The sequence below is a fragment of the Nicotiana attenuata genome, unplaced genomic scaffold (genome assembly GCF_001879085.1).
Source record: "Nicotiana attenuata strain UT unplaced genomic scaffold, NIATTr2, whole genome shotgun sequence".
In the NCBI taxonomy this organism is placed as follows: Eukaryota; Viridiplantae; Streptophyta; class Magnoliopsida; order Solanales; family Solanaceae; genus Nicotiana; species Nicotiana attenuata.
Window position 1 is genome coordinate 66,175 of NW_017673525.1, and position 6,470 is coordinate 72,644.

Below are 6,470 nucleotides of genomic sequence, written 5' to 3' on the forward strand. Positions count from 1 at the left end.
TTCGCAATTGCGAAGCTTGCATATGCGAGACAGGCTTCGCAATTGCGAACCTGCTGCATGTCTGCTCCTCTCGCAATTGCGAGCAATTTGTCGCAATTGCGATCATTGGCCCTCCCTGTTGACTTCGCAATTGCGAAGGAATGTTCACAAATGCGAACAATGCAAGCCTGGGCCTCTTTGCGTCCAGACTGTGCACGCAAATCGAAAAAAAAGAAAATAAAGTTTTCAAGGTCTCGGAACCCGAATTCGAGTTCTAAAACAAATAATGATCCTTTGGGTTGTCACATTTCCTGTTCACTGCCGCAACAATGGCGTGCAAATTGGTTAAGTTTTGAAGGTTAGACTCCTTTTACGGGCAATCAGAAAGTTTGAAGTCCTTTTCTAAGTTCTTTGGTGAAAATTAATTCCTTTTGGCAAACAAAAACTATTTGTATAGTGAACAGTTTGATTAACCGTGATGTATTAGGTTTACAAAAGTGGAGGTTTAATCTCACATGTACTTTTGATTATTAATAATATTCTTCATATATAGAAGCCGCTTGGAAGCAGCTGAGAGTCGTCATGCCAGCTTACTCAGGGGAACTTTTGCCATTTCAACTTAATTTTTAATTTATCTTACTCAGCAATAAGTTATACTTTATATTGCACATGTTGTACTTTGGAGAGAGAGTTTTCCCAAATTGCATAAAAGTCTCATCTGCTTTTCTTCTTTGTGATTCAGATTATTATTTTCGTGTATTCCCTGTAGTGTTCACGCCCATCTTCTCTTGTTGTGGAGTAACCCCTTCACCAGGTATCAAAATTGATGCTTCTGATTCCTAAAGATTCATCTTTTGTTCGAATTTGAATTCTCTGAGTTTGTATTTCTTTTTCTTAAAATTTTCTCTGTTTCTCAATTGGGGTCTCTCTTGAATTTGCTCTACCTCTAAGATTTGATCGCTGTGTTTGGAGGTAATTACTTCTCTTCTTCTTCTTCGTGTGTTACTTCTGGGTTTAATAAGTCTAAGGAATCACCAATTATTTGCTAGATTTCAATTTTTTTTTCTTAGGCAGCTCTGCTTTCAGTTTGCCTACTAGGTGTTTGTAAAATTGCCTTCTGAACTTTAGTTTTGCACACAAAGAGGGTGAGATGAGAATCAAGATATTAAGGGATGAAAAGATTGTTAGCTTCCATGATGATTTGCACTGATTGTTCGTGGAAGACAGACTTAAAAGAGAACTCAAGAATATACCTTCGTTTTGCTTAGAAGAATGTTGATATTTGAATAAATGAAGTCTATTCTTCAAAATATGTACTTTTCACTAGCATCATAGAAAGGAGGAGGGGCACTTGAAATCTCATTGATATTCTTTTCTAAGGATTGTCGTGCATAGGAAGCACGATATTTACATGCACTTACCATAAAAAAAAAAAAGAGAGACATTGACCATTGTAGAAAAACTATTTGTGAAGTACTCTTTGGATTAAATCCTGATATGATTTGCGTACAAGTAATTGCAATTGCCTCTTGCTTATTGGTATATTTAACTATGTCCATACTTTAGATATGAGACTGATCGAGGAAGCATAAGTTGTGCTAATAACTCTCTTCATTTTCTCCCTGTACTCAAGTGAGTTCAACCTGTGGAGTGCTATCCAGATTTTCTACAAACAAATGGTTGTCAAACTTATTAGTTTTCTATGTAGCTTTTTTGAAGAACATGTATTTCTTGAAATTATGATGATTTAAATTTGTTTTGTGTAGTTACTACAGTAATGAAGAAACTTCATAATCTTTCAAAAGCTTCTTTATTTTCTTTGAAACTTGATGTTATACTAGCACTCAACAATAGTAAAATATTGACAAAGATGTTACTGATAAAAGAGGGCGAATACAAGTACCACCTAAATATTTGGAGAGCTCAGAAGCATGGACTTAAATCTCATCATATGCTTACAACAATTTGCTTGATAAGATATAATTCTTTCTTTTGAGTTCATGAGTAGTATGTGATAACTTTATAACAATTTTGAGATTGAATGGAAGGAAATATTTTCTTGATATGCTTATTTGGAATTTACATCTAATAATTGCATTATTGTTCCTAATAATAGGACTTAATTGTATTTGTGGGCAGATGGATTAGCTGGAATATTTGCAGTTGCAGTATAACTGAAATATTCATCAAGGAAAAAAGGTAACGCTCTGACATTTTAGTAATAATATGCTCAAAAGTATAAGACTGAACCACCTATGCTCTTCTACATGACAGCTGATGGCCTTTCAGGCTTTCCTTACTTGGTTTGAACTTAAAAACGTATAGTTGCTTTAGCTGCATTTTTAGCAGTTCATGTTACTTCAGATGAGTACACATACTTCTCACACTTGAATACGCATTTCATATGTTCTGCTCATCAAGAGAAGCACAGCTCTTTCTTTTGCTCTCTATTCTCAATTTGAATTACTGGAATCGTGCTATGGGCGAAGTTTCAGTGTATGATTTTGCTTTTTGTAACCAATGTAATAATAATTCTGAACATCCCCCCTCCACACCCTAAAAAAAAAAGGAAAAGAGAAATTAGTTTTTGTTCCTTCAGAAAGTAAAATATTCTTTACTCTATTATTCACAACACATCACTTTCTTTGTACCAAAATAGGAGATAATGAGAAAAGAAGGTATTTCATATTTTTCCTTCAAAAAAGTAATTTTAGTTTACGTCAGCATGTCTACTGCTATATTAAAATGTGCTGACCACTTTTCTTATTACTCAAACTATTTGATTCAAACTAAAATTAAATTGCTCTAGATTGTTGCTTAAATACCTAAAAACCAAAATTAATGTTCATTCTAAGCTGAGACCCTTATAACATATAAGAAATGCATACAAAAGGCAGTTGTTGTTCAGTTTCTCTTCAAAAGGTGCAAAGTAAAGGAGTGTCTTTGAGAGTAACTTCATGGAGTTTTCTCACAAACTGATAAAGAAAAAGCAAAGAGCATTTCAGTTTTCATGTCTTTTTCATTACAATACTTCTCCATAAAATAATGTTATTAGCAATGTTACGTCAACAGTTTGAAAATCAATGACTTATGTTTTCAAGCAAAATATTGCGTAGAAATTTCCTTNCGCTTGGCCTTTTTTTCGTCCTTTTGTTTTCCACTCATTTGTGGCTTTTTTGTTTTTGTTTTTTTTAGCGGAGAGGCGTGCACCCTCCCCTGTCTTTGGTATTGAAGACTGGGTGGCTCGCGTGTTGCCCCACATGACGGGTATTCGTGATTGGGCAGTTTTCTACAAATGCTTTGGACCGACGGTCCCGTCTAGTAAGTGTTTTACATCAGCTACAATTAGTTCATTTGAATAAGGTACCTCAGTACTCGTGCTTTATGTTATTCGGACTGTCCGAAAATGTCATCAAGTGAGTGTCAGATCCTCCAAAAGTAGTGTATTTTTAAAGGATACGGCATTTTGGAGAGTATGAGCAATGTAGCTGAAAAGAATTAACACAATACTTCATTATGTCCTGTAATTATGGTGCGAGCCCAAAAGGACAAGAATCATAATTGTAGAAATAGCTTGGCAGGATAAGCGAGAGTTTTCTATTTATTTTTTCTTTTTAATTCTAAACTCTGAAAGTTGTTTACCTTAAGAACATCTATAGTTTAAGAAAAAGCTATAATTCAGGGTGACAAGGGAATAACTAATAAGAGTTGCAAGGTCGGGGATTGGGTCTACATTATTAGGCACATGATTGGCAACTGATTCCAGAAGTTAGTTTTGACAACTTCTTTTCCTCTTCTGCCCTTTGTATAAATAATAATTAGTTGATTGTAAAGACATTGAGTTTGTGACGGATCAATAAAAATCTTCTCCTCTTCTCTTTAAAGCTTTCTCGATTATCATCTTTATGGAATTTATTCAGGAACAGTTCTTCCGCATTGGAATACTATGTACTTTCCATTTTTAATTCAGCTTGTATCGCATGATGGAAAATGTAATCCCAAATATCACCTTCATTCCTGCTCTAACATACCTGTTTCTGACTAGCTAAAAAAATACCCCTGGCTTAGCTTAAGTCAAGCTAAACTTGCATATTTTATAGTAACTTTAATATTGGAGAGCCAATTTGCTGACACATCAAAGTGAAACAAGAATCACTTTGAGTTGATGCCGTGCCTTCTCTTCATTTCAAAGAGAGACTTGTGAAAGCATTAGGGATAAACCTGGATACAGGAACGGCAAATACATGTTTTAGCTTGTTACTATGCTGCAAATGATATGGTCTTCCGCTGAATATTGTACTTTACTTTGTATGTTGATAAGCAATATTTGTCCAAATACACTACGCTATAACATAAATAGAGAAATTCAAAAATAGTCAGATTTATAAGTGGTCATTCAAAAATAGCCACAGTTTTAAAAGTAACCGAAATTTAGCCACTTTTCATGTAAAGATAAATCTGAACGAAAATACTGTTCAAAATCCGGAAAATACTCCAGCATAATATACTGGAAATCGGTGCACCTGTGTATGAACTTCCAGCAAAATAGTGACTATTTTTCAATAACTTTGCAAACACTGGCTATTTTGAATGACCAATCCGAAAACTGGCTAACCGTACTATTTTTACTAACTTAAAGTGTTGGGCCCGTGCTTGCACGGGCCAATCGCATCTAGTTATAATTTAAAAGGAGGGAAGAGAATTGTTTATTTACACCATTATTAACATTCTTGATTTTGAGTAGGCAGACTTGATCTCCTTTGTAATCTACTGCCAGAAAGTTTAGGTCGTTCAGTAACCTTTTATTTTGGTTGGTTGGTGATGTCAAGTCTCAAACTATCCCTAGATGTGAGTGACACCCAACTAATATCACCTGCCAGACGAACATATTTCTCAAATGTTTAACCATTTGAACAAACACAGGGAGAAAAATAAGAGCAGGCCTAAAAGAATTATTAATAATTAGAGACGAAGTAGTTATCACCTAATACCTTAGTCAATTGATAGAAAAACCAACAATCACTCAAATAATAAAATTCTAGCACAAGTCCCACTCTAATACCATAGAGCATCTAACAGAGTAATATAAGTTTTACTGACGGGTATGCAAACCCTAAAAAAAGGAAATAATTAACACGAACTAGATAAAGCTAAAACGAAAATCTCCACAAACAAAGCAGTGGCTCATCTCAGCAATAGGCTCTACTATAACAAACTCGTCAGCCACTAGCTCTATCTCCCGCAACGGTATCTGCATAAAGATGCAGATAAGGAGTGAGTTATACATAAATATAACACTGTAAGATCCTCGACCCGCCACTTTAAATACTTTTGGAACAAGTGTTAGAAAATACAAACACACCACAACAAGAACGATATAATAAATACGATGATTATACAAAAACTCACTAAATATGTATCAACGGAGTTAATAAGAATTAACCAACAAAAATACACATATCTTATCGCAGACACACAAAGGACTTGTCATAACTGTAGTGTAAGAAATTAACCAACACCTTTACGAGTCCACAACGGCACCACAATGCCTCAAATATTTAACGGAGCATACAAAATTCTCACCAAAGCATACACAATGCCCGAAATATATATCAAGAAGCATACATAATGTTCGAGTGATATACAAAGGCATACACAATACCCCAACATCATGGCTCACAGCCGTATCAAACCATCAAATTACAACCTCATGCTCACATCCGTATCACACCATCAAACAACTTATAAAATAATTTTAGTATGTTATGTACTAAATGATAAAAATCCAATACTGTAGCTTCATAAGTAGGTTCAATTTCCCCCAACAGTGTACTAAATCCTCGTTTCCACAATTCCATCTCATGTGTGTTCGTTAAAAAGCTAATAAATAATGATATCATCATTCTTGTCTCTTACTTTAAAGGAATAATAGAAAATGATACTGTATTTCACCAAAATTTCATTCCAGTAACTTTCAATACTACTAATCTTTGAGATATTACTGTGCCATCATTATTATTACTATAAGAATATAATTCATAACCCCACTATATTACTCATCAATATAAAATATACTACTGTGGGGACTTAGATATAGTACCTGGATACTTGAGTTTTTCCACAAAATATTTCACATGAAGTTAGGCTCGGATTCTCCACAATATTCTCTGAGGGATTTAGTGTTCTCTTAAAGAACTAATTGAGGAATTTTCAGAAATCACTATTGTTTAGTAGTTATTGTTACACTTTCTTTTTCTTGAGAGGATAGGGAATTTTTTTAAATAAAGTAACATTAATCGAAATGGGATTATTTATTTAATTTCAGAATCGCCACTTGGAATAATTTATGGTGTCCCAAGTCACCGGTTTATTTTAAATCCCAAATCGAAGAAATTGAACTCTTATTTACGGTCTGCGAAACCAGAAGACCGAGTAAGGAATTTTGTTAATCCGGGAGAAGGTGTTAGGCATTCCCGGATTCCGCGATTTTA

The 6,470-nt window shown here is 34.5% G+C and overlaps 1 long non-coding RNA gene across 2 annotated transcripts; it reads left to right on the forward strand.

Moving 5' to 3' along the window:
* The first annotated feature begins 314 nt into the window (after positions 1 to 314).
* On the forward strand, positions 315 to 2,618 carry LOC109216628. 2 transcript variants are annotated; one of them, XR_002066517.1, is made up of 3 exons: positions 315 to 793; positions 931 to 951; positions 2,119 to 2,618. It is a non-coding gene; the product is annotated as an uncharacterized LOC109216628 (long non-coding RNA). The 2 variants fall into 2 exon arrangements; XR_002066516.1 differs by lacking the exon at positions 931 to 951 and having other exon boundaries at positions 354 to 793.
* Positions 2,619 to 6,470: the final 3,852 nt, after the last annotated feature.